We start from the raw sequence: 27516 nt of genomic DNA, 5'->3' as shown, positions 1-27516 counted from the left end.
ACTTTACTTTTTAAAAAAGATGTATTCATTTATTTATTTGAAAGTCAGAGTTACAGAGAGAGGGGTAGAGACAGACAGAGATCCTCCAACTGCTGGTTCACTTCCTAGATGGCTGTGCTGGCCAGGACTGAGACATCAGCCATGCCAAAGCCAGAAACCAGGAGCTTCATCCAGGTCTTCCATGTGGGTGGCAGGGACCCGAGCACTTGGGCCACCTTCCCCTGCTTTCCCAGACTATTACCAGGGAGCTGGATTAGAAAGGGAGCAGCTGGGGATGGTAACCAGCACCCCTAGGGAGTGCTGGCGGTGCAAACTGCGGCTTTATCTGCTATGCCACAATGCTGGTCCCCCCAGCTCTGCTTTTAACGAGGTCAAGCTCCTATCTTTAAAACAACCCCAATAGAACTCTTGTGAGAAAGGCAGAACAGCCTGTGTATAACTTATGCTATTTTTTTATAGATTTCCAGTATGAGAGATCTCATTCTAAATATGTAGAATCAATTATCACTTCACATAACCTTTGATCAGCAGACCCAAGATTGGCTAGGAAACCCATAGGAGGACAGTGTCTACCTATTTTCCTCACAAGTGGAGAAGTAAGGCTCTGATGCCACTAAGAACACTCACACTCAGCAGAGGATCCATCCCGCAGAGTCAGCTACCTGGCAAACCCATGTGTGCTCTTTTTTTTTTTTTTTTTTTTTTTGTCAATATGTGCAGCGTAAGGCCTGCTATAGCACTGTCTCTTAGCAACAAACTGGAGCTGGAGGCTCTTTGGGAATCCTTCAAGGAACAACATGCAACACATTCTGATTGGACATTTGCCCCAAAATTGTGACCCATAAGAAAAAAGAAGGGAGAAGAGAAGTGTTCTCTGCCCTCTGCCTTCTCTCATGCCTCGACACACACTCTCATCACTCACCCAGGTCTCCCAGCAGAAAAAGGTGAGCTTTTTGTAAGCACAAAGTTTCCACTTGACATTCCAGGGCTGTTTTGCTTCAGCTGCACTTGGAAAATTACAAGCAAAAACAAATTAGTAAGCAGTCAAGTCCTGCAGATTACACTTTGTTTAGATTCAGTTTTCAGAAAACTTGGGCCAGATTTGTGATTCTGAGTCTCTCAGTCTGAGCCAGCAGCAACTGAGAAAGTAACAATGCTATAAATTCCTTTGAATCCACCCTGATGTCTGCACACCTGCCTGGGGACCCTGACAAATCGCACCTTCTCACATAGCACCCCATGCTCCACACCTAGTCTCTGTTTCCATAGCAGGATTTACATTTCATGCAGAATTCTGACAAGGCGATTTTATTAAATGATCTTTTAAAATAAGTTTGTAGGGATGTTATTTTTAAATTTTGCAAAGTAATACTTAATTCACTGTCTTCCTGTTTCTAGCATACATGTAACTGAATTAACCAAAGGAACATATCCCCAATTGGGGGCAGATTGGGAAGGATCCCAAGTGAGAACAGGCTGTACAGACTGAGGCAGCCCCACACCTCACCCTGCACAGGGATGGTCCTTCTTCCTACTGACTTCATTTGTCACCAAATCATCCTCCCACTCAACGTTCAGGATCCCAGAGAGGACACCACAGTTACAAACTGTCTGCATGCCAATTTATGCATCTATTTGTCTTCCCAGAAAGATTCAAAGGTGTTAGACCCTCTGAGTGAGGATGCTAACACGTCGAGAGGTACACCCCAAAGACTCAGAGTCCAGACCAGCTGATGCAAAAGCAAGAGGATTCGGCGTCTACGCAGACGGGCCTCCTGAGTCCAGAGAGCGCCCCCAGCACAAAGCCACACGGTTTATATACCCGCAGCGACCAATCAAAAGCACTATAGAGTCCATGCACACAGCAGTCCAATCCGTGAGCTGATCATGTGAAGGGCATGCGTCTTCTACCCAATCAGCTACGGGATCACATGGGAGGCATGCACCTCGTTGCCATTTTGTTGTTTACTTCTTTAGCAGTTTCTTTCCCTGTCAGCGTCATCTTGTTCACCCTGAGAGGGACGACGTCTTGCTCCCTTTGTTCCCCTGGTGGGAGAGAGGCGTCCTGCTTCCCACACCGTTATTTGAGTATTAGGAGGCATACAAACTGGGTTAGGTCTTAGCACAGCCAGGCACAAGTGTCACAGCTAGCTAAGCATAGGGTACCTTATTTTTATAGCTGCACCTAATTTTAGCTTTGGGGGAAAAAGTTTAGGGCTATAATTTTTAAACTTTAATTTTATTTGGGGCAAAGGTAATTTCTTGTTTTTAATGGTATTGGCTTAGGTCACTCCATCTTGGTTTGATTTTTAACGTTCTTCAAAAGGATTAAATGTGAAAATAGGAGCCAATTATGTGGCCCCTGCACCCATGTGGGAGACCTGGAAGAAACTCCTGGCTCCTGGCTTTGGATCAGCCCAGCTCTGGCCACTGTGGCCTTTTGAGGAGTGAACCAGTAGACGGAAGACTTTTCTCTCCGTCTTTCCCTCTCTCTGTCTGTAAATCTGTCTCTTAAATAAATAAATAAAATATTTGTAAATGTGAAAATAGATGTGAACACACTTGAAAACTGTAAATACTATGAAAATGTAAGCATTGTTAATCACAAGCTCCTTCAGTGGATGGGTGGAGCTTCAGGGCTTCGGTCAGTGCTTGAGAGGGCAACAGTCCAGGGTGACATCCAAGTTGGGCGTTGTAAATCTCCTCCAGTGTCAGCATGGAGAGGGGATGATCATATCTGCTGCTGTGATCACAGCCCCACCACCTCTCTGCCAAGAGTATCAATGACCCAGAATTAGCCCACAGAGGCTACAGACGCTCCCACAAAGGGACATGAAACACACAAAGGATCTCTGTGGTCCTCAGCATGAGCATGGAATCTTCTACAATGACCCATCGCAGGCACTCAGGGAACTCTGAGTATCTGAAGTTAGACACAACAACTCCACAGAGACCTGGCTATACTCCCATACCCTAGTATGCAGTCACAAAATCCCACCGTCATAGCATGCAAGGCTCCCACAGTCACAGGGAATAGGGGATCCACTGTCAGCCCTGGGAGCCTGCCTTGGCCACAATGAGCAGAGACATTCTCAGAGTCAGCTGCCTTTCAATGCTCTGCTTTGGCAGTTTGAGTCTGGGTGCCTATGATAGAGTGGGATGAATGAGCACCTCTTAGTAAGATCCCTGCCTCCTGACAATCCTTCAGACCAGGTTCAAAGTTAGCATGGGCTATGGATTTATCCCTCTGATAAAATCCCCTAATGATGCGTGTGTGCATGAGCCACTGCAGCCACTACTTGCATTAAGATGGCACTTCCTCCCTGCTAGTCACTTGATGCCCTGGTGATGGATGGGGAGAATGAAATGTGCTCTTCTTTCATGGGGTTAGATGGGCACCCTGCCCTGGACTAGTGCTCCAGTATGGACTCAAAGTCACTGTGGTCTGCAAGGTTCTCTTTTAGATAATGTCACTAGTGGCATAGGCATAGGCTACTGCAGTTTTCTCTCACCTCTTTCCAAGAAGATGGAGTGGGGCTGACATTGTGGTGTAGCAAGTAAAGCTACCATCTATGATGCTGGTATTCTATATGGGTGCTCGTTCACGTCCTGGCTGCTCCACTTCCATTTCATCTCCCTACTAATGCCCCTGGGGAACCAGTAGAAGGTAGTGCAAGTGCACGGGGGACCTGGATGAAACTCCTGGCTTCTGGCTTCAGCCTGGCCCAACCCTGGCTGTTGTGGCCATTTGGGGGTGAACCAGTGAATGGAGGATATCTCTCTGTCTGTCTCTCCTTCTCTCCCTTTAACTCAAATAAAAACAAAATAAATCTTAAGAAAAAAAGATGACATATCTTGCAACCTCAGCTGAGGGAGATGCTGATGGTGTCCCTGCTTGCTGCTGTATGCTTGCACCATCCATACTACTTCACATCCTCTTTCATCTTCCAGCAGAATTCCCATTGTAAACTTCTTTCCAACTATCCCCTGGGAATGCAGCCACTCTGCCTTTTCTCTGTTACCTTCCTATTGTCAAAATCAGCATGTCCTCTCCCTATTTAGACATCTTGGATCAGCTTACAATCCCCAACTTATATAATTTTAATCCTTGCAACAGCTCTGCAGCAGAGGTCTTTTTTTTTTTTTTTTTTTTTTTTTTTTTTTTTTTGACAGGCAGAGTGGACAGTGAGAGAGAGAGACAGAGAGAAAGGTCTTCCTTTGCCGTTGGTTCACCCTCCAATGGCCGCCGCGGCCGGCGCGCTGCGGCCGGCGCACCGCGCTGATCCGATGGCAGGAGCCAGGAGCCAGGTGCTTTTCCTGGTCTCCCATGGGGTGCAGGGCCCAAGCACCTGGGCCATCCTCCACTGCACTCCCTGGCCACAGCAGAGGGCTGGCCTGGAAGAGGGGCAACCGGGACAGAATCCGGCGCCCCGACCGGGACTAGAACCCGGTGTGCCGGCGCCGCTAGGCGGAGGATTAGCCTAGTGAGCCGCGGCGCCGACCCTTGCAGCAGAGGTCTTGTACTGTGTTTGCAGGCCTGCACCTGAGCTAGGATTCAAATCCAGACTGACTCTCATGTCCCTGACTGTCCATGCACACTCCACTGCTTCTCACTCCTTAGTTCCAATCAGTCGAGCCTCAGTCTCATTCCCAGTCTTTGTTGGCTCTACTCCTGCCTGGAACAGTTACTCCATCCTTGGCTGTCTGATCACACACTCATCTTCTTGGGGTTGCGCGTGTCCATTCTGAGCAGGAAACTTTCTCACAGCACTCCCTTCACCCCAGCTTCCCTTTACTCCGACCACAGGCTCAACTGGCTGTCCTCTCACCTTACCTCCAGTAATAGTCCTTGTGGTCCCACCAGTATCACAGGCCCTTTGGGGCTCAGGATTGCTGATCTCACCCTTCCCCCATGTCCAGCCCACCGATGCTTGCTGTTCAGTGGTGCAGATTGTGAGTTTTATGTGTTTTGTGGGAGGAGAATATTGGTGAAGGAAACTATGTTGGCCAATGATATTTGTCAGAAAGTGGCCACTTCTTCCTCCTGCTACAGAAGCCATGGATAACTCCAGAGCTATTCTGGGTCCTGCGGTTTCCCCTCAGATGGTGTGGTGAGTCCATCAGTGTTCTTCAATTCACAGCTCTCTCTTTTGCTGCCACCACCCTTGCCCAGGATTGTGGAAGCAGCTTCTTCACCAGTCATTACGCATCCACTCTTGCAAACCAGCAATCCAATCTCAATGCACAGCCAAGGGAATCCTAAAAATATGCACCTATTTTGTTCCTGCCTTTGCTAACAGCCCTTTCGGACTTCCCACTGCACTTAGAGTCACATATAAAGACCCAGCACAACCTACAAGGGCCTGTGCTTTCTTCCCCCATTATCTCCCTGAACTTACCTGCTACCTACCGCTTTGAGACTGATCGTTGGACCACCTAAGCACAGAGATTTTCATGATCATTTGTGTGTGTACTATTGTTGGACAGCTTAGTTTGCCCCATCAGAGTCTGCATGAGAATGATCTCAAACACAAAATAGGGATTAACAAGTTATAGAGAGATGGTGCCCTAGCAACAGGGGTACTTGAGGGACTTTGCACAGAGGACAGCAAGAGGGAGGGGCTGGGTGCATACACAGGGTGAAGCTGGGTGTCATGTATGAAGAGCAGCAGGATCCTGTGCAGCTGTAGTCAGGTTAAGGAAGAGATGGTTCTGTTTTTCTTTAACACTAACTCTGAGTTTCACACTGGGGCTTCTTCCAAAAACAGCCTTTATTTATTGCCTCAGAAAAGAATGGAGTGGGAATATTTATCACACCCAGGACTCTGAAGCCTGCAGGGATCACCCACAGGGCAATGAGCTTGTCCTGTGGGTGGTCATGGCAGAGAGAGGCACTTCAATTAATCAGTCTGCAGCTCAAACAATGGAGCTGCCAGGAGGGTCACACTGGGAACTTCTCTCTGAACTGGAAAGTCAGGCTAACGGTTAGGCATAAGCCACTTTCCCCTCTAAGCAGGGCTTCCACCAGGGTACAGACAGGGAAAGGGCAACAGAGATAAAGACTCACATGTCCCCTCTTACTCAAAAACCATCCTTGTCTCAAACCATGTTCCATCATCCTCAAAGTAGAATGTGGGGGCCTGAGGTCTCCTAGCCTTTGCGTTTCTGAGTTTGAACCTCCTAGGCTCACTTCCCAGCGCTGCACTGTACCAGCTATGGGAAGTAAACACTTGCCCCAGGGCTTTTTTCCTCTGTCCTATCTTCAAAGTAAAGGCCAATGTGCTGCCTAACTCACTGGCTGATGTGAGAATCTGATGTGAATGCATGCATATCACACCCCAGAGCCAAGATATGAAGACAACATAAACGTCCACTGATGGGTGAAGGTGTAGATATTGTGGGGTATACATGCAATGGAACTTTATTCAGAATGAAACATGGATGAACCTGGAGGTTATGCCAGATGAAATAAGCTGGTCACAGAAGGACAGCTACTGCATGATTCCACTCAGGTGAGATACCTAAAATGGTGAAATTCATAGAATCAGCAAGTAGAATGGTGTCGCTCCCCCTCTTCATGGAGGAACGACACAAAACCCTGCCTAGGCTTCATATCCGAGTCACGGCACCATTATGTCGCTCCCCCTCTTCGTGGAGGAACGACACAGGACCCTGCGCTGTTCTTTCGTCTGCTCGGCCCTCCCCGGGTTTGCTGCTGGTTCTTCCCGGGTTGGCTACTGTCCCTTCCACCTCCGTGGAAGGGCGGTTCCCCCTGGCCACATTCCCCACTTCCGCAGGGGAGCAGCACTCCGCCGGCCGGCTCTCTCGGGGGCTGCACAGGTGTTCCCCTTAGATGTTCCCCTTAGATGTTCCTGGTGCATGCCGTCTCTCTCCTCCTTTATAGTCCTCCTCCGCCAATCCGTGCTCGGCTGCCCACACGCCGAGCACGCCGCTCTCCTCCAATCAGGAGCAGGTCCTACAGTTTATTGGCTGAACTGGAGGCAGCTGTGCAGAAACTGCTTTCTTCTCTCCCAGCGCCATATTGTGGGAGAGCAGATGCATAGAATAAGTCTTAATTCCAGTAACTTAGACTAAGTCCAGGTTGCTCCCCACAGAATGGTGATTGCTAGAGGCTGAGGGAAGGGAAAATGGGGAGATCCTGTTTAATAGGTGTAAACTTTAGTTAGGAATATAACAGTTACTGCTATGCAATATTGTGAACACTGTGTCTGTAGATAATGCTGCTGTGGTGTACAATGGAATTTATTGACAGATTGTATCTCTTTGTTCTTACCAATCACAAACCCACAATTGGGTGCATGAGAAGCACTTTCTCAGTGTCCTTACACATAACAAATATTTAATATGTTGTAGCTATTATTATTGCCACTCTGTAGAAAGCATTGAGGATACTAAGGTTAAGAGAATCGCTGTTCTTTTTGCTCTGGGATTCATCATTGGAGTGATTTGTAAAAGACAGTGTATATCACCTAGGCTAGGACTTCTGCCAAAAGTGGCCTGTTATTCTCAGTGTAGACATATGAGACTGTCAGGGTGCTGATCACACCATAAACAATTGAGATCCTGTAAAGTGGGCAAGAGACCAGGATCACAATTTGCTAGAAGTCTTCCTGCAGGGAAATGTTTCTCTCCATCAATCTTAAAAGCCAAATACTAGAGTTCAAGGAATTGTCTAGATGGTTCTAGACCAGCCCAAGGTACAGCCTGAACGTTGAGAAGGATTTGGAGCTGGGGAGATCATCAGACACTTGTAATTATGTTTGCTGCCTAACAGCCAATTATAAAAAGGAAACATAAAGTCCAAATCTTCTGAAATCTAGTAGGAACTTTGTGGAAAGAAAACAATACTGAGTGTTTAAGAGAGTTCCTCGTTAGAGTTGTAAGAATATATAAACAAAGCTGATTTTAATGGACTAATTATATTTTCAGATGTGGCAGCAACTGAATATATATACATTTTGTTAAAGGAAATGCTTCCTGAAACTCCCAGGGCACTAGAATATAAAACACAGTAAACAAGAATTTAAAGACAACAGCTGTGAGAGGGAGCCTGGAGGCAGCAGGATTGGAGACACTGCAGCTGTTGATGGAGGGACATTTAATCCCTCCTCCCTCTGAGGTCCTGTCAGAGCCCCTTCATAGGATGTTTCCTCCCTGCAAGGGGCACTCGTCTCTTGGTTTTCTGTTCTTCATCCCCCTCCCTGGAAGACCTGAGCACCTGTTCAGAGTCCTCCTCTCCTATCCTACTTCTGCCATCCTCTGGCGGCCTTCCCTATCCATGTGACTCACCAAGGCCTGGCCTCTCAGCCCCAATTTTCTCATCTCTAAGGACTTTTTTACAACTCCACACCCAGACCCATGATCATGCCTTGGATTTTTGTCATCAAAACCTGTGATATCTCCAACATGAACTTCACACCACTCTACCCACGTCCTGAGCTCAAGCAGCCTGGCTGCAACACTTTCACTATCTTCAAGATCTGCAGGACTATTTAATATGTCTGTCCACCAGTCCGTCTGTCCACCCAATCATCCGTCCATACTCCCAAATTAACGGTGACCTGACCTCCAACCTCAGTATGCCCTCATTATACAGTGCATTGCATTCACATAGTAAAAAAATCCTTCTACTTCATGCAATTGTTGTAGGAGAAGTGGAGTCTACATTCTTATTCCAGGTCCCTGAATCCTTTCCAGAGAAGGCTTCTAAATACAGGCACAAATATGGTGCACAAAGTGATGAAGTTTATTTAAAAGGTGAGAAAGCAAAACATACGGATGGGCATGGTTCAGGAGTTGAGTGGGCCAGGAAAGGAAAGGAATGGAAGAGGGAAGTAGTCAGAGGGTACCTTCAGGCCTCCTCTCCTCTTGGTTTCCAAGGAAAGAGCAGCCTCCCCAGTTGCCCGCTTCTTTTGTTGGGTCAGAAGGGGAGTGGCTACATGGAACCTCCCATCCCAGGTCCCAGGTGAAGGGAGATATATCCTGGGAGGAGATTAGGTGATCAGGATTACAAAGGGTAAGACTGGGAAGTAACTTCCATCTTGTGGCCCTAATCCAGCTATCCCATATTATCTTGACAGTTTAGAATTGCCATGACAACCTATGAAAATGAAGATACAATTCCTCTGGAATTAGGAAGAGAAGGATCCCTAATTCTTGGAAGTTTCTACCCCTTTCCCCGAAATAAGTTGAATATTGCATCCAACATTAACATATATTTTCTGGACCCTGAAAATGTGGAACTCCAACTGCACAGTGGATTGCTCTGTCTGTGGTAGGCTGCTCTTCAGCACATTTTTTAATAAAACCCTTTTTCCCTTGCTTTGAGGCCCTGGAGTCTGTGGGGCATGTAAGGGTCCCCAGTTGTCTGGTATCACATACAACTCATTAAAGTGCCCACGTGTCAAGGAGCTCCTTTTTAGGGGAAATCCATTGGCGATCAGGCTCGTTGTTTCTTCCCCAAGGAAAGTGGCTGGCTCCACGCAGGAGCCTCTGGCCTAAGTCCCTTTAATGTTTACCCAGTGAATACCTACAGCCAAGCCAAATAGGGACCCGTTAGGGTTCTGAAAGCAGAGCCTTGGAGAGAAGAGAAGGGGAGGAGACACAGAAGAGAATACACTTGGCTACCATGTGCCCTTATGTCTGCTTCTCCTGCTCCCTAAACTGCTGGGCTTCAGTCTAATGTTCCGAATAGCTATTAGGATTGTGTCCCCAGCCAGACCTCAAAAGTGAAAGGAAACTTTAAAAAAGCTATTTAAATTTCAAAAGGAGTTTGCTGTGAATAGAATTCCTGCTCCCTTCTGCAGAACACAAAATACTTCTATATAATTTCACTGGATCAGTGAGAAAAGCATTCCTGCCATGGGACCGTAGATACTCAGAGAGGGCAGAAATAGAGAACAGGGTGATTTTGAATTCTTAGGACACATGAGTAAGGTTAAATTGTTAGAATAACTCTAGCTCCTGTAATCCTTGGTCTCATTGTTAATGGGAGTGGGGAAGATAGCTCATTTGTTCTATCTGATCTTAAAGCTTGTTAGTGAAATGAAACAAGAGAATTAGTCTAAGAAATGCCCTGAAGACTTTACTGTGGTACAAGAATTAATTAGGGAAAAACCTATTTTAATTCCAAGAAATATTACATCTTTTAAATTTTTTTTTTTTTTTGAAAGCAAAAGAGACAGTTTTCCATATGCTGATTCAGTGCCCGAATGCCTGCAGCACTCACAGCTAGGCCAGGCCAAAGCCAGGAGCATGGAACTCTCTCTGGGTCTCCCACATGGATGACAGGGAACAAAGTACTAGAGCCATTACCTGCTACCTCCCAGGATGTGCATTAACAGCAAGCTGGGCACAAATTGAGTAGCCAGGACTCCATTCAGGCACTGATAGGGGATGCAGGATGGAAAACTCACCTTTGGGCCAAATGTCCACCCCCTCAAGAAGTGTTTAGCAATGTCATTCTCATATTTGCCTTGCTGTGGCTCTATAAGTATTGGAGGGGTTGGTGCAGAGAGAAAAAAAGTAACTAGAATTAGTATCACCATCAGACATAACTTACCAGGAGCTCTCAAAACTGTAAAGCACTTTCGTGCTTGTGGTGTGGGAAAAGTCAGGGAGACCGATAGTTCAAGAGCTGGAGGCCACACCTCCCCCACCCACGTAATGCTATCAACCCACCTATCAGATGACCCTTCCCCAAGATGAACCTCCCCTGGAACCTGGGGTCAGTACCATGCAACCACTCCCCTTTTCAAAGCTCATAAGAAGCTTGGTGAAGGGGGTGGGGGCTTTTTTTTTTCTCTCCCCCCCATGGTGGGTGCAGGGAAAGCAAAGTGTGGAAATCCCTCTTTACCCTTCCTGGCCCACTCTCCCTGAATAGTCTTCATGTTCCTGTGTATTCTTCTCACTCCGTAAAAAACCTTGTCACACTGCACATTGTGTTTGTGCTTGTACTTTGTATTCATCTCTAAATAAAAGGCAAGAGCCTGGAATAGGAGTTTGGGCCTGACTTAGCCCAGAACACTTGGACTAAGTCCTCAGCAACTTTTAAATCTTCCTATTCATTGTAAAACCTCAAAACAATGTCCCATGAGTAATAACAACCATAATCACATTGGTAACAATAAGCAGAATTCATCTATTAAGTGAGAACTATGGACCTGCTGTTGTTCTAGTTCTTTATATGGGTTATCTCAAATTATCCTCACAATAATAGGCAGAAGTAATTACAATGGAAAAAATGAGGTTGGGGAATTTAAGCAAATTACTTAAGGTCACACATTCAAGAAAGAAATAATTAGGATTTGATTCCAGGAAATCTGTGTTTTGAGCTCATACTACCAATTATTTTCTTTTGCTCTATTTTATAACAGAAATTTTGAGAAGTGAGATGAAAAATGAGGAAAAATTGGTGTTATGATTACATTCTGTTGGAAAATCCAATTTTTGAAATTAGAGTCAGCTCCATTATTTGGCTTCAGACCTTAACACTAGTTACGAGCTACCCCATTCATTTCCTGCCCCCAGAGCAAAGCTTTCAGTACTTGTGGACCCACACCCAACCTTACTGCTGTCACCCTTCTCCTCATTCACTGCTCCTTTGCTGCTGTTCCTACTTTTTCTGTAACTCATTCTGTCTTCACAAGTGCCAGAGGAAGCTGAGGCGACCCTGGCTCGCACTGCTACTTGCAACCAACAGGCTGGCCTACAGTGCCAGGCTTATTGTTTCAGGCTTTCTTCCACAAAAAACGGAGGGCCACTGAGAGGGTTTGGGGAGAGTTAAGCCATTTGGCAGCTACTATATTTTCAGCACTTACATGTTGATTTTCCCTGGAACCATAACTTTCCTCTTAGCACAGCTATGAGCATCCTTTCATCATATTGTGAGATGTTAGATGGGCAAAAAGCGGTTAGGTCAGGTCCCTTCCAGGAAGAGAAAAGGGGCAGAGTTGGTTTAAGGGTGAGCTTTTTAAAAAAGATTCATTTATTTTATTTAAAAGGCAGAGTTATTGAAAGAGAGAGAGAAACAGAGACTGAGAGAGAGAGAGAGAGAGAGAGAGAGAGATCGTCCACCCACCAGTTCACTCCCCAAGTGGTCACATCACCAGGGGCTGAGCCAGGCTGAAGCCAGGAGCCAGGAGCTTCTTCCGGGTCTCCCATGTGAGTGCAGAGGCCCAAGCACTTGGGGAATCTTCTGCTGCTTTCCCAGGTGCATTAGCAGGGAGCTTGATCAGAAGTGGAGCAGCCGGGACTCAGACCAGTGCCCACACTGGGTGCCAGTGCAGCAGGCAGCAGTTTAATGCACTGCAGCACTGGCCCCTCAATAAATGTTGCTTTGCTCATTGTGCCTATTCACCTGGAAATTATTCTTCAGTGTGAAGTAAGAAACAAGATCGCCTTTATCACCTCCTAACAATTTTACCCCCATGTTCCCCAATTTCCTTTAACTTCTCATAACCTAGAGAAAGGATGGCAAACTATAGCCCATAGGCCAGTTATATATCCTTGTAAATAAATTATTATTGGATTAGTGCTTGTTATATCTTAATGTTAGTTGTCGCAAAGCACAGCAGACACCGGAGTAAGGAGAAGGGGAAGGGTTTATTGGGGAACAACCTACAGACCGGAGTGAAGGGGCGGCGAAGGAAAAAGAGAAAGAGAATATAAGAGTGAAACAGAGAAGAGGAGCTAGCAAGGAGAGAAGATAGAGCAGAGAGCAGAAGGGAAGAACCAAGAGCCAAGAGACCAGAGAGAGCACGCGTGCAGGAACAGGCCCTTTTAAAACTTTGCCTGAGGGCGGGCAGGGAAGCAGGAGCAGCCAATCCCATTAGGATGGGGGTGGAGCCTGGCTCAGGTAGCTGGGCCTTGCGGCCAACTGCGCCAGTTTCCTAACAGTGCTGATATGGGGGAACCAGGCAGGAAGTTAGGAAAATTGAGCTGAAAGATTTTCTCTCAATTTCTGTCTGACAATCTTGCATTTAATCCTACCTCCTTAAGTGCCAATCCAGAATGCTCACTTTCCCATGATGCACCTGTGTCTCATCTAGGACTGAGGAGGAGGAGATGCCATGAAAAGCTTGTGGAATTACAGCCCATGTGGAAATGGCATGAAACTCCCAGAAAACCTAATGCACACTAAACCCACCCAACCTCCACTCCATTTGCACATTCAACTATGGCACCACCCTGTACTTCATAAAGGGGACTGCCGGTTGTGGGAGCAGCCTTTTTGCACATTTTGACCCTTCTCCTGGCTTCGCTCATGTACTTTCTCCTGTGGGCACCTCTCTGGCCATCTCTCACAGAGTTTTTCTCCTTATGGAGCTGCACACATGCTTGAATGTATTCTCCCTCTCTTTTAATAAATCCTGCCCTCATTTTTGCACTTCATTTATTCCTCTTCTTCAAGTTCTTATCTCACATATTCCCACAGCAGAGCTATGTCCATGTGTTCATGAATTGTCCATGACTGTTTTCACAGAACACTGTGAGCTTCTTCCCACAGTGGAGTGGAGGGAGCCAGTGGTTTTGTAGCAGGATTCATGTACCTAGACGCCAAGGCCTTTTAGCAGGAAGTAGTCTTTTAGTATGCCAGCATAAGGCCCAGGTGAAATTTCTGATGCAAAAGCCTGAGCCCCAAGCAAAGAGGGGCCTTTTCTTATATATATTTTTCCCTCTTTGTCTCTCTTATATGGCTTATGTGGCTACCTACATACATTTGATTGGGAATTGATACATACATAGTTACTGATATTTTTTCCACACACATACTGAGCCATACACTGTCTGGCAAGTGTTAACATCATTGCTCTGTACTAACAAGCAGAACTTGAAGCAGTTACATATAAGCAGACAGTAACTACAGTGGACACATTCATAGGCAAGCAGATAACAGCTACATTTTATTCCCAGAACAGAGTCCTCTCTTTTCTTCTTCTGACCTTGGGAAAGCCTCCACCACAGCTTTAATCATGTCAGTTAGAAACAACTTTAATTAAAAAAAAAAAAAAAAGACCTCTGCTGTTGGAGAATGAGAAGCCCGTGTCACGATGGTGCTGGTGAGCAAGCATCAGTTACTCAGGAAATGGCTTCAGAACCCACCTGGCAAAGGAGCCTGCCTGGTAACAGACAGTGATTGGTTAGGGCATAAACCACCCTTGACTGGATTGGCTGCCTCGGGTATACAAGCTGTTGCACCAACTGAAATAAATGAGTCTACGAGCTGCTCACCTCTAGCCTGCTTTCACCTGACTCTCGGGGTCTGTGTGGTGACTCCGTGCCTCTTGCCCCCACTGCACTCCTCCTCTCAGAACGCATCCACGGCAACACTCTGCCACAGTTTACCTTTCTATCTTCAGATACTATGAGACCTATAATAAATTAGCAAATAGTTGTGTAATTCGTGACGTTAGACCACCAATGCCGAGTCATTTCTGAGTCTTGAGTTCATGTTCTAATGTCTCCCTGACCCATACTAACAGCTTCCTGGCATCCACATGCTAATGAATTTGCATTTCTGATTCAGCTTGTTGAGTTTGTAGTGTGCTTGACTGGCCCACGTGCAACAGGAGTTCCAAGAGGGAGACCTGTGGAAGGAACGCCAACAGGGAAGGCTTTTGCCCTTAACGTAGGCTTACGGAAAAGTCCAGGTTTTCACAGACAACAAAGAATGAGGCCCCGCAGAGGGACAAGCACATGAGTTGAGGCCAGGAAGGCAGATGTCTTAGTGTGCTAATGAGGCTATGATACACTACATTAGTCTAGCTAATTTATAAACAACAGAAATTTCTGAGTCCTGGAGGCTCAAAATGAAGGCATCAGTGGTTTTGGTGTCAGGTGAGATCTCTCTGCCTCATGCATAAGAAACTGAACCCCTACACAGCACCTCTGATGTAGATCCTGGATACTAGCAGGCCCCCGCCTCCCAGTCCCTCGGTCTCCCTCTCTAAGCTTGAAGTGTCTTTTCTCTGCTCCAGTGATTGCAAATCAACTTCTTACTAAAATTAACTCACTAAATTTAGGGAGCAGTGCTGCTGGCCCCACAGGATCCCTGATCACAATTTGTACAGACAAAACATCTCCCCTACAGATAATATCTTGATGTTATATCCAATCCCATAAGTATTTTCAGGAACCTCAGGCCCTGAGCAAAATATAACTACCACTTGCATGTATCCCTGTGTTGACTGGAACCCAGTTTCCATTATTATAATGATGGTTGTCTTTTCACTATCAAAGGAAGGCCATAAGTACTGTGCAGCACAAGAGCTGAACACACTCCTCTAAATCCCAACTTCAATCCAGAGGATTCTTTATCCTTGGCTTCCACAGTATTTGAGAATTAACCAATAGCTACCTGTATTCCTCACTGTGTACTTTGGAAATAAATACCTACTTTCTTCCAGTACTCTATTATTAGTGACTAACTTGCTATACATCAGGCGATTGGAGCCATGTTTTTGATTCTATAACAAATGGACCTTCTATGTGTGCCCTCACATTGCACAAGGGGCAAACAGTTTCCTGCAAGTCCTTTTTTTAGAGGGGAACTAATCAAATTTGTGAGGGTGGAGCCCTGCCACTTGAATGTCAGTTTATGAAATAAAAGAGGGATTGTCTTACTACCTTATCTCCTTACTGTGGTGCCAATCTCTGAGTTCTATTGTTGTTAGTGCATTTATTGTACTGAGCCCCAATGCTTAATCATATTACCCATACCACACCTGCCATTTTGCATTGGCTCCACCTTTCTCTCTGATTTGGTTCTTTTCCTGTAGTCTAGTCTAGGATCCTAGGGGCAGTTTTCATATACAAGTATCCCAGGTGGATATCCCAGAGCCAGAAAGTGCAAAGATCCTGACCTGACCCCATCTCTAGCCTTTATTTCCAACTGTTTTGAGGTTCAGTGTGAAGGACCCAGCTTCTTGGGAAATAATGTTCAATGACTTCCCGCCAGCAGCCTCTGAGTCCCGGGTGGAGCACTGGGTTATGGGGGATTGTTCTGTTCTGTGACATTACAGGCACACATATAGATACTGTCCACCTTTCTCTTTCTCTCTCTTCCTCAACCCCCTTCTCCCTTGACTACTGATCTCTGACCCCTTTCCACATTGTGTGTTTCTGCTCTTTTTCAGTTCTCCAAACCTCTGCGCCTTCTACTTTGGTTTCCCCTCCCATGGTGTCTTTCTCTATGTGTAGCTTTGGCTTTTCCTTCTCTCCTCCAGTCCCTCTGACTTGATTAAAATCAGCAAATATTTTGAACACATTGTTCAAAGTTGCACAGAGAACACCAGATGCCAGACATGGTCCTGCTCTAGGAGAAACTACCACCCACACCCCTTGAAAGCTTCTCTTTCTTTCTGTGTCCCAGTCTCAGCCTCTCTCCTTCGCCCTGTGCTCTGACTTCCTGCTCTCCTCCTTCTGTTCTTGCTCTGTCCTCTTTGCTCTCATTGTTGTGAAATGGCATGAGAACCCAGAGGAAGCTCCTGGCTCCTGGCTTCAGATGGGTGTAGCTCCGGCTGTTGTGGCCAGTTGGGGAGTGAACCAGCAGATGGAAGACCTCTCTCTCTCTCCCCCTACCTCTCCTTCTCTCTCTGTGTAACTCTGATTTTCAGATAAATAAATAAATCTTTAAAAATTACTTGCATTATATTCTTTTATAACAATATAAGGAAATTGGTAGACAGCACTCATACAACATGGGAAATGGAGACTGGATCTGTGCTGATCCGAAGCCAGGAGCCAGGAGCTTCCTCTGGGTTTCCCAAATGGGTGCAGGGGCCCAAGGATTTGGGCCATCTCCTACTGCTTTCCCAGGCCATAGCAGAGAGTGGGATCAGAAGTGGAGCAGCCAGAACTAAAACAGGTGCCCATATGGGATGGTGGCAATGCAGGTGGTGGCTTTACCAGCTACACCATAGTGTTGGCCCCAGTGAAACAGTATTTAGTTAAATAAATTATTAAAAATACACAGCAATGGGGCCAGTGCTGTGGCATAGCAGGTAAAGCTGTCACCTGCAGTACTGGCATCCACTGGGCGCCAGTTTGAGTCCCAGCTGCTCCACTTCCGATCCAGCTCTCTGTTGTGGCCTGGGATAGCAGTAGAAGATGGCCCAAGTTCTTGGGCCCTTGCACCCACATGGGAGACCTGGAAGAAGCTCCTGGCTCCTGGCTTCATGGATTGGTGCAGCTCTAGCCGTTGCAGCCAACTGGGGAGTAAACTTGCGGATGGAAGACTTCTTTCTCTCTCTCTCTCTGCCTCTCCTTCTCTCTCTGTGTAACTCTGACCTTCAAATAAATAAATAAATCTTTTAAAAAATACACAGCAAGGGCTGGGATTGGGATAACCGTTCACAACCAATACTAAATGTCTGTGCAACATAGACCATTATGTATTGAGATGCGATGTATGATTTCTATTTTTGTTCATTTAAACAGCTTTGAAATTACACACTTTAGCACCACTTTTACTCTTATTTGCACTCACACACTTCACCAATTCCACTGCCATCCCTCATCTTCAGTTGTGTTTATTCCACACTGAGTTTTACTTAAAAAGGCAATTATCCCATGAGGTTAGCGTAGTAACACCTGTAGGCCACATTTCTTTCACTTCTGATTCATTGCCTGAGCAATGAGACAGGGGATCTGAGATTGTTTAGTCGTGTTTCTGTCAGCATGGAGCAGCAGCCTCCTACCTGGCCCAAGGACAGTTTAGCAACCTCAAGAGAGGGAGAGGACTGTGGTGCGGCTGGGGTACGAACAGCCTTCTTAGGCTAACCAGAGCCCAAGTCTGTCTTGGGGGTGGGCTGTCAGCTGGACATCTCCTGGATGAGGTTGCTCGAAGAGAAAAATTTCAGCCTTGACAGCTGTCCTCCAGAAACACCTTGGCCCAATACTCATTCTAAGTTCCCTTCTAGACTTGGGTTCTGCCTACCACACAATCACATCACCTGTCAAACAGCAAACTGACACCCTGTCATCTACTAAACTTCTGGTCTCTCCTGGACCTGATACCACTTTTTTTTAAAAGATTTATTTTATTTACTTGAAAGACAGTTACAGAGAGAGGTAGAGACAGAGAGAGAGGTCTTCCATCCGCTGGTTCACTCCCCAGAAGAACTTAACGGCTGGAGCTGCACCAATCCAAAGCAGGAGCCAGGAGCTTCTTCCGGGTCTCCCATGTGGGTGCAGGGGCCCAAGCACTTGGGCCATCTTCTACTGTTTTCCCAGGCCACAGCAGAGAGCTGGATTGGAAGTGGAGCAGCAGGGACTAGAACTGGTGGCCATATGGGATGCCAGCACTTCAGGCCAGGGCTTTAACCTGCTGCTCCACAGCGCCGGTCCCTGGACCTGATAATTCTTTCCTGCACACTCTGCTTGGGAGCATTTCTGCCTAGAGTCCCCTTCCCCCTGTCCTCCTGGGGAGCCCATTCTCATCTTGGAGTCTCACATGAGAGGTGAAAATGGCCACTCTGCACCTCCCCCTGCCTATCCTTCACCTCTTCCCTCTTCTCTCTGATTTCACCAGCACTCATTCACTGCCAAAGCTCCCAAGGACTTTATTACTGCAATGTTGGACAGTGAGGAGCCGACACATGAAGATCCGTGGGGACATCTCATTGTGGGGAGCAACTCGGACTAGACTAAGTTACTGGAATTAAGACTTATTCTATGCATCTTCTCTCCCACAATATGGCGTCTGGGAGAGGAGTAAACAACTTCTACACAGGTGCCTCCAGTTTGACCAATAACCTGCAGGAGCTGATCCTGCTCCTGATTGGAGGAGAGCAGCATACTCGGCGTGTGGGTAGCAGAGTTGGGATTGGTGGAAGAGGACTATAAAGGAGGAGAGAGACAACATGCACCAGGAACATCTAAGGGGAACACCTGAGGAACATCTGAGCAGCCCCCGAGGGAGCCGGCCGGCGGTGTGCCGCTCCCCCGCGGAAGTGGGGAAAGTGGCAGGGGGAACTGCCCTTCCACGGAGGTGGAAGGGACGGTAGCCAACCCAGGAAGAACCAGCAGCAAACCCGGGAAGGGCCGAGCAGACAAAAGAACAGTGCAGGGTCTAGTGTTGTTCCTCCGCGAAGAGGGGGAGCGACATCTCATGGCTGGGGGGACTGTCCAGCTTCTTGTCAGGGCCCTGTGTCCAGTTCTGTCGCTTGTAAATGACCAATGGCCAGTGTGGTCTGGACTTCTCTGAAAAGAGACATAGCAGTTTGTCCAAATATTTAAGATCTCTGAAGAGGCATACATGGTCACGAGACAGGGTCAACTGACTAGGCACCCTCTTGGTTCTGCCCTCTCACTAAGACAGCTATCAGGAAAAGTTGTGTGGGTGGCAGAGAAGCCTGGATTGGGGTGCAGGGCAACAGGCCAGGCCTCTCTGGGTCTTATTTTTCACATTGGAAAACTGGCAGAGTTGTACTTCGTATGTGTTGAGCTGCTTGGTGTCCCTGTTTGAAGCTTCTGCTCCACAGTGTCCTGGGTGGAGGGCAAAGTCCCTTGTGGGGAAGGCACCAACGAGCCGAAGTGGTGTTTGTCAGGTGTTTGCAGGTGTAATTCCTGCCATTTAATGCCTGACCACAAACTTATAATGTGGGTCCTATTTTTATCACCATGTTACAGGTGAGTTCTCTGAATTTTACATGACTCAGAGTTGTATTTCTGGAAGTAGCGGCTGGGTAGGATTTGTCTTCTAGGCCTGTAAGACTGAAAAACACATGCTGCTAATCACTGATGCCCAGCAAAACATGCAATTACCTGAGGGTGCCTGAGAGCACCTGAGATCACTTAAGGACGTGCAAGCACCGCCGAGCACTTGAGTGCCTGAGAGAGCCAAGAGCATCTGAGAGCTCCTGCGAGTGGCTGAGAGATCCTGAGGGTGGGACTCAGAGCGCCTGAGAGCACTCTGGTAGGTGAGGGCACTGAAGAGCACCTGAGCACCCCTGCACACTTGAGAGTGCTGAGAGGCCCCAAGAGCATGGGCGGGACCGAGACTGCGTGAGTGTACTGAGAATGCCTAAGGGCATCTGGAAGTACCTGGGCCCACTGATGCAGGGCGAGATGCGCCCCTGCCATACAGCCACAGTCCACGGCAGAGACAGCCACTCATCACTGAAAGTCAATAGGACGTCAAGAGGACATTAAGTGACACAAGAATACCCCTTTATAAGTATAAGAATCTCGGCCTGCATTCTAAGAAGAAGCAAGGTACTGAGCAGAGCAATGGGATCTGCAGGTGGCTGTTTAGCTTTGTTTTTTTCAGCTCTTTCCCAGATGTTTACAATTGTGAAAACTTGGGGTTCAGTCTTCTGGACTCATAGCCTCCCTCCCAGAGTGAGGTGGGCAGAACAGAGTAAGTCCTGTTTAATTAGTGCATTGCCTCTGGTCTCAGCATCAGCCCTTAAGGCATTCGGATCTGGCTGAAGAGCCCATGAGAGTATTTTAGGCATGGAAAGCCAAGACACTCTGGCAAAAACAAAAACAAAAACCTAAATGAAAGATCTCTGCAAGTGAGATCCCAGTGGAAAGAACGAGCCATCAAAGAAGGAGGTACCTTTCTCTGAAGGGAGGAGAGAACTTGCACTTTGACTATGACCTTGTCTAAATAAGATTAGAGTCAGTGAACTCAAAAGGCTTCCATAGCCTTGGCAACTCATGACAAGAGCCTAGGGTGATTACTGATGCCATAAACAAGAATGTCAATTTGTTAAACCAACAGCAGGAGTCACTGTGCACTTACTCCCCATATAGGATCTCTGTCCTTAATGTGTTGTACAATGTAAATTAATGCTATAACTAGTACTCAAGCAGTACTTTACACTTTGTGTTTCTGTGTGGGTGCAAACTGTTGAAATCTTTACTTAATATATACTAAATAGATCTTCTATATATAAAGATAATTGAAAATGAATCTTGATGCGAATGGAATGGGAGAAGGAGCAGGAGATGGGAGGGTTGTGGGTGGCAGGGAGGTTTTGGGGGGGGGAAAGCCACTGTAATCCATAAACTGTACTTTGTAAATTTATATTTATTAAATAAAAGTTAAAATAATAATTAGTGCATTTGCATGGTCACACTGTAGGCTCTGTTGACAGACCAGATTTCTTGCACACCCATGAGGAAGCTGTGGCCTTTACATGAACAAGTGCCAATTAAAAGCATTCACAGGCTCAGTGTTGGCAGCCTCCAGTCTGTTACCCAGGGTGAGCTATTATAGGAAGAATTGCTGCTGAAGTGCCAAGCTGAGAGCCATTCCCATTGACTGGCCATCTCCTGTCCTGCAAGGCTTCTGACCTCCCATCTCACAGGACAGGTGAAATGGAAATATACAGGACTATACATAAAGGGATTTTATGGGTTTCCAATCCTAGACTGAAACCTCAGGGAATTATTTTCTGGATATTAAATATACTAGTAATCAAGGTATTTCATTATAACTTTGTACCACATCATCCAAACTCTATCTTTCAGGATGTAATCTTCTTAACAGCAAGATCCATGGCATTCAGGGGTGATAATTGATATACATCAATTAGGGGATCCCTATGTGTCCACCACTTATAAAATCTTTATATTTAGATATATGTATACATATGTATATACATATATATATATATGCAAGAAAACTTTAAAAAGCTCTGGGGTGACAGCCGGCGCCGTAGCTCACTAGGCTAATCCTCCGCCTTGCGGTGCCGACACACCGGGTTCTAGTCCTGGTCGGGGTGCCGGATTCTGTCCTGGTTGCTCCTCTTCCAGTCCAGCTCCCTGCTGTGGCCTGGGAGTGCAGTGGAGGATGGCCCAAGTACTTGGGCCCTGCACCCCATGGGAGACCAGGAGAAGTACCTGGCTCCTGCCATCGGATCAGCGCGGTGCACCGGCCGCAGCGCGCTGGCCGCGGCGGCCATTGGAGGGTGAACCAACGGCAAAGGAAGACCTTTCTCTCTGTCTCTCTCTCTCTCACTGTCCACTCTGCCTGTCAAAAAAAAAAAAAAAAAAAAGAGTTGAAATACTTCATTTTTGCACAAAAATTGTATAAAACTTATACAAAATGTGCTTATAATATTCATTTTAGTAACATATATTATAGTGAAAGAATCAAAACCCATGCATAGTTTTTTTCATAATATGCCTTTTCAAAATATACATTTTTTATAAACTTTTTGAAGACCACTTGTTTATATATCACCCCCAAGTCCTGAGAACTATTCTTATCTATATTTTGTTGTTTTTATCAATGACTCAGAAAATGAAGAACATATCTGGGCTCGTTTTGTGGTTTTCTCTTCCTCTCACAATGCCCTGTTGATAAAGTAAAAATGAACACTTGATGAAACACTGACTGGGTGTGGTTCTGAGTATTTTGCAAAAACTAACTAAACTAAGCTTCACAAGTCTTCATGAGTTATGTGCTGTTATTTTTATTTCCCATCCATAAGATGATAAACTGAGGCATAAATGAGGTAGTGTGTCTAACATCCAACATCCTGTAGCTAATATATATCAGAGACAGGATTTGAACTAGGGATAAGCTTTAGGATCTCAGCATCAGTGAGAGCATCATAAAGTCATCAAGAATAGTTTTAGCCCTCTCAAAATGGATCAAAGACCTAAATCTATGACCCAATACCATCAAACTACTAGAGAACATTGGAGAAACTCTGCAACACATTGGCATAGGGAAAGACTTCTTGGAAAAGACCGTAGAAGCGCAGGAAACCAAAGCCAACGTTGACAAATGGGATTACATCAAGCTGAGGAGCTTCTGCATTGCAAAAGAGACACTCAGTAAAATGAAGAAGCAACCAACAGAATGGGAAAAAATATTTGCAAACCATGTAATGGATAAAGGGTTAACATCCAGAAATATAAAGAGTTCAAGAAATTCAACAACAACAAAACAAACAATCCAGTTAAGAAATGGGCAAAGGACTTGCTCAGTCATTTTTCAGAAGAAATCCAAATGGCCAACAGACACATGAAATAATGTTCAGGATCACCAGCCATCAGGGAAACGCAAATCCAAACCACAGTGAGGTTTCACCTCACCCCAGTTAGAATGGCTCTCATCCATCTAGAAATCAATAAACAATAAATGTTGGTGAGGATGTGGGGGAAAATGTACCCTAATCCACTGTTGGTGGGAATGTAAACTGGTGCAGGCACTGTGGAAGACTGTGTGGAGATACCTCAGAAATCTGAATATAGACCTACCATATGATCCAGCCATGTCACTCCTTGAAATTTACCCAAACCAAAAGAAATCAACATATAAAAGAGTATCTGTACCCCCATGTTTATTGCGGCTGAATTCACAATAGCTAAGATATGGAATCAACCCAGATGTCCATCAACTGAAGATTGGATAAAGAAATTATGGTATATACACAACAGAATACTACTCAGCATTTAAAAAAGAAAAATGAAGTCCTGTCTGGCAACAAAATGGATACAACTGGCAATCATTTTACTTAGTGAAATAAGCCAGTCCCAAAAAGACAAATACCATACATTTTCCTTGATCTGTGGTAACTAATAGAATATCTAATAGGTAATGTATGCAAGTGAAACTGACATTTTGAGATTCAATGATTTTTTATGGCCCTTGTCTCAACTGTTGTGAGCAGTGTTTTTTTCCTTCATTCTCTATGTTGAACTCTTAGGGTGAGGTTAGTTTTGTGAGTATAAAGTTAACTGAAAATATGTCTTTGTAAAAATTAAGAGTGGGGATAGGAGACGGAGGAGGAAGAAGGATTGGAGCATTGGCAGGAGGGAGGGTAGGGTAAGAAGTATCACTATGTTCCTGAATCTGTATAGGAAAAACATGATATTTGCATACCTTAAATAAAATTTAAAAAATAAGAAGAATTAAAAAATAATAGCCTGAAGGAAAATTAACTTAATATCCATCTGCTGTGATGTCCCTGCCAAAATTCATGGGTTGAAACCCATTTCCCAATGTGATTGTGTTAGGAGGTTGGGTACCTTAAGATGTAGAAAATCATGAAGGAAGAGTAATCATGATAGGGAGAAATGGGGCCAAGTTTGGGTGTTCAGGGCCTGCTCTCCCTGATTCAGCAGCAGTTCTACCAGGGTACCTGTAAACAGAGGAAAAGCTGATCTTCATGGACTGGTGGCCATCTGGGCTCAGGTTTGTTAGTGATCTTTATGGAACTCTGGCACAAGCATCCTCTTCTCACTCTCAGTAATGAGTCAGATATTCCTGTAAACAACACACAGACTTTTCTTTGTTGCTAATTTGGCTGGGACTGTCCCTAGAGAATAGGGTAAACATTGAAGACAGTTTTATTAAGTTTATTGATTTATTTTTATTTCAAAGGCAGAGCAACATGGCAGAGAAAGCCATATCTACCATCCACCAGTTCACTCCTCAAATGCTAGCAACAGCTGGGACTGTGCCAGATCGAAGCCAGGAACCCAGGGCTCCATCCAGGTCTCCCCCATGGACGGTAGGAACCCAGTTACTGGTGCCATCACCTGCTGCCTTCCAGGGTTCTCATTAGCAGAATTTTGAATTGAAAGTGGAGTGGCTGGGACTCCGGTAAAGTAGGCCAGCCTCTGAAGCAGCAGCTTGACTCACTGTGTCACCAGCCCAACCCTGAAGACACTTCGTTTCAGAAAATAAAGAACTCCTCATATCCTGACAGCTATAGGGAAGTCCAGCAAGTACGGAGAGAAGTTGTGGGAAAGTGAACTTGTGGAGAAGGACTCCCACACTCAGGTCTGGGGTAGAAAAGTGGCCACAATCAAAAGACAAGGCTGGGGCTGGTGCTATGGCATAGCAGGTTTAACGCCCTGGCCTGCAGTGCCGGCATCCCATATGGGTGACGGTTTGAGACCCGGATGTTCTACTTCCAATCCAGCTCTCTGCTATGGTCTGGGAAAGCAGTGGAGGATGGCCCAAGTCTTTGGGCCCCTGCATCCACTTGGGAGACCCAGAGGAAGCTCCTGGCTCCTGGCTTCGGATCAGCACAGCTCCAGCCATTGCGGCCAATTGGGGAGTGAACCCGCGGATGGAAGACTCTCTCTCTCTCTCGCTCTCGCTCTCACTCTCTGCCTCTCCTCTCTCTGTGTAATAAATAAATATTAAAAAGAAAAGACAAGGCTGAGTTTACTGTAGCTTCTTTCCCAGAGTTCTTTGTTTCTTTTTTAGAGACTCAGTTTTTTCCCTTTGTCTCTCACTGACCATTAGATATAGTGATTCTCCTGAGACACTGTTCATACTGCTATATGTTCAGGGTATTCTGCCTTTCCCACTAGAGTTGGGATGTCAGTGATACATCTGTTTATATTTCTCTTTTATCCCAAAATTATTACTATTGGAAACAGTAGAACCAAAGGAGTAATTAATGTACGAGCTGAGTAATATCTTCAGAAACGAGAACTTTTTGTTTCTGTCTCTATAGGGAACACTAATGAGATTGTATCCAAGGTCATGGATACCTTCTGCCCTAAGCACAAATGGTTGGGGTGGCCTTCCCTATTCCAAATATCAAGGCTATAGGGATACACAGGAAATGACAACAGACGAAGGCACTGAGAGAACACAGTGAGAGCATTGTCAGCAACACACTCTCCCCCTTAAGGGAGAGAGCTAACCAGATACAGAAATCTGAAGACATGGTTGTGATGAAGACTATGGCCTCATATAGCTTGAAGAAAAATCAACTTAGAATACAGCTGCTATGAAGTCCTTTCCAAAATATATAGATTGAATTTCATTCCCCAGTGTGTTCAAGGTCATTGAGTCGTGAAGGAACAGCAGTTGCAAAGGGATATATAAACTGCACTGTAAGAGGGGCTTGCAGAAGTGAGCTCACTCTGCCTTTCTGCCTTCCGCCATGTAATGATGAAGCAGCAAGGCCCTTGTACATGCCAACACCTTAATATGGACTTCTCAGCCTCAACACTGTTCCTGATAAATGAAGTAGAACCAGAAGTAGGAATCAATTCCTGCTCCAGCAGCTACCCCTGATCCACACTGTCCTTGGTCTGCTCTGCCACATCTTGGGTGAGAGCTGTGAGTCGTGATGTGCCCAAAGAAGAGAGTAGTGTGACATGCAATACTAATCCACAGCTCTAGCAGGTGTCAGGTCTACCCACCCTGTTCACATTCTCAGTGTCAGGGATGTCGGCCCCAGTTCTGTGGGGAACTGAAGTGTTTGCTAACTCCCAGGTCCATTGTAAAATCAAGAAAGGGAAGCATTTCCCAACATGATGTACATTTGCTTTTGATTTCCCAGAAAGACCCTTCAGTTGCAAAAAGGCTTTCTCCTCATTGGCCCCTTGCTGTCTGGAAGCTATAAAGGCCAACTCCCCTCTTCCTGCTTCTAGATGCAGACAGCTACCAAAGCATACATGGTCTGTGTTTCAAGATGTTCTTTGTCTGCACTTTGGTCAACCTGGAGCCAGAAACGATAAGGGCAAAAGTAGTCCTGGAGGTTGCACCACCAGCCTCCTGTGCTAGTGGTGGCTCAAGTAGCCTCTGTCCCATGCATGGCCCTGAAGTGTGGCTCAGGAGCTTAGGATTCGAATACTGTGGGTGAGTTGCTTCCCCTGGAAGAGTCAGATAATGCCCATGGAAGAAATCAGTGAGAAAGGCCCTGCATCAGTGTGAGTCTGTGACCTATGAATGATATGGATGCCCGGCTCCTTGTCAGTACCCTCCTGTGCCATCAATTCATTCAACTATGTCTGAGGAGCCCAGAATTTTGCAAGGCCCTACTGACACCTTGTGGACCTGAGTTGAACTCTTTGCTGTACAATTGCATGATCTTGGTTTGATCCAAAGATCACTCTGAAACTACCTCATAATTCTGACAGTTATAATACCTATCCTGTATCTAAGGTAATAATTGAAAGGACTAATTGAGCTAATAAGTATCAAAAAGCAGCCATTATAGTGCCTAGAAAGGGCTGAACAAATAATTACCATCAGATCTCCCAGACATACCCATGCTCTTGGGTTCCTCACAGTTTGCAAAGGAAGAAATAAGTGACAGTGACCAAGGTCTATGGGCCCCTGGATTTTCCAGACTCTGTCTTGGGAATTGGGAAATCAGAGCGACTACTTGCCAAGCTCCTGCCTGTATACAAGACATTTATATGCTGGCTCAGCAGTGAGGTGATTACCCTTGTAATCAAAGGTGCCTCCCTTCCTCAAGCCCTGTTTGCAGTGTGTCATAATGTTGCCATGGAAACGCCTTCATCTGTAAGCCCTATCTTATTGGTACTGCAGTAGAAGACATTTCATGTTGATATTAGAGAAATGTGACAAGTTACCAAGAGCAACTGTGTATAAGATTGTGAGTGTACATTTGCAAGTGCACACACACACACATTCCTTTTTATGTTAGAGCATTTGGAAATGCTGATTGATTTCTACTTAAGAAAACTTGACTGTATTTCCTGATCTGTGGTAACTAATAGAGTACCTAAAAAGTAATCAATAAAAGTGAGATTGACACT

General features: G+C 45.7%; 1 long non-coding RNA gene across 2 annotated transcripts in view; it reads right to left on the bottom strand.

The window, feature by feature from the left end:
• Positions 1 to 6300: 6300 nt before the first annotated feature.
• The window catches only part of LOC149128623 (uncharacterized), a 72905-nt gene continuing 51689 nt past the window's right edge, over positions 6301 to 27516 (bottom strand). Inside the window, exon 3 of one of the 2 annotated variants that reach the window (XR_016222167.1) lies at positions 6301 to 6521. This is a non-coding gene — a long non-coding RNA (uncharacterized LOC149128623). Of the gene's footprint in view, positions 6522 to 24119; positions 24251 to 27516 lie in introns of those variants that run through there. The other variant, XR_016222165.1, reaches the window with a different exon arrangement.

Source organism: Oryctolagus cuniculus, chromosome 1, assembly GCF_051225735.1.
Source record: "Oryctolagus cuniculus isolate XC-2025 breed Fujian yellow rabbit chromosome 1, ASM5122573v1, whole genome shotgun sequence".
Classification (NCBI taxonomy): Eukaryota; Metazoa; Chordata; class Mammalia; order Lagomorpha; family Leporidae; genus Oryctolagus; species Oryctolagus cuniculus.
The sequence above is the reverse complement of the archived record's forward strand: the minus strand, read 5'-3'. Positions and strand labels throughout refer to the sequence as shown.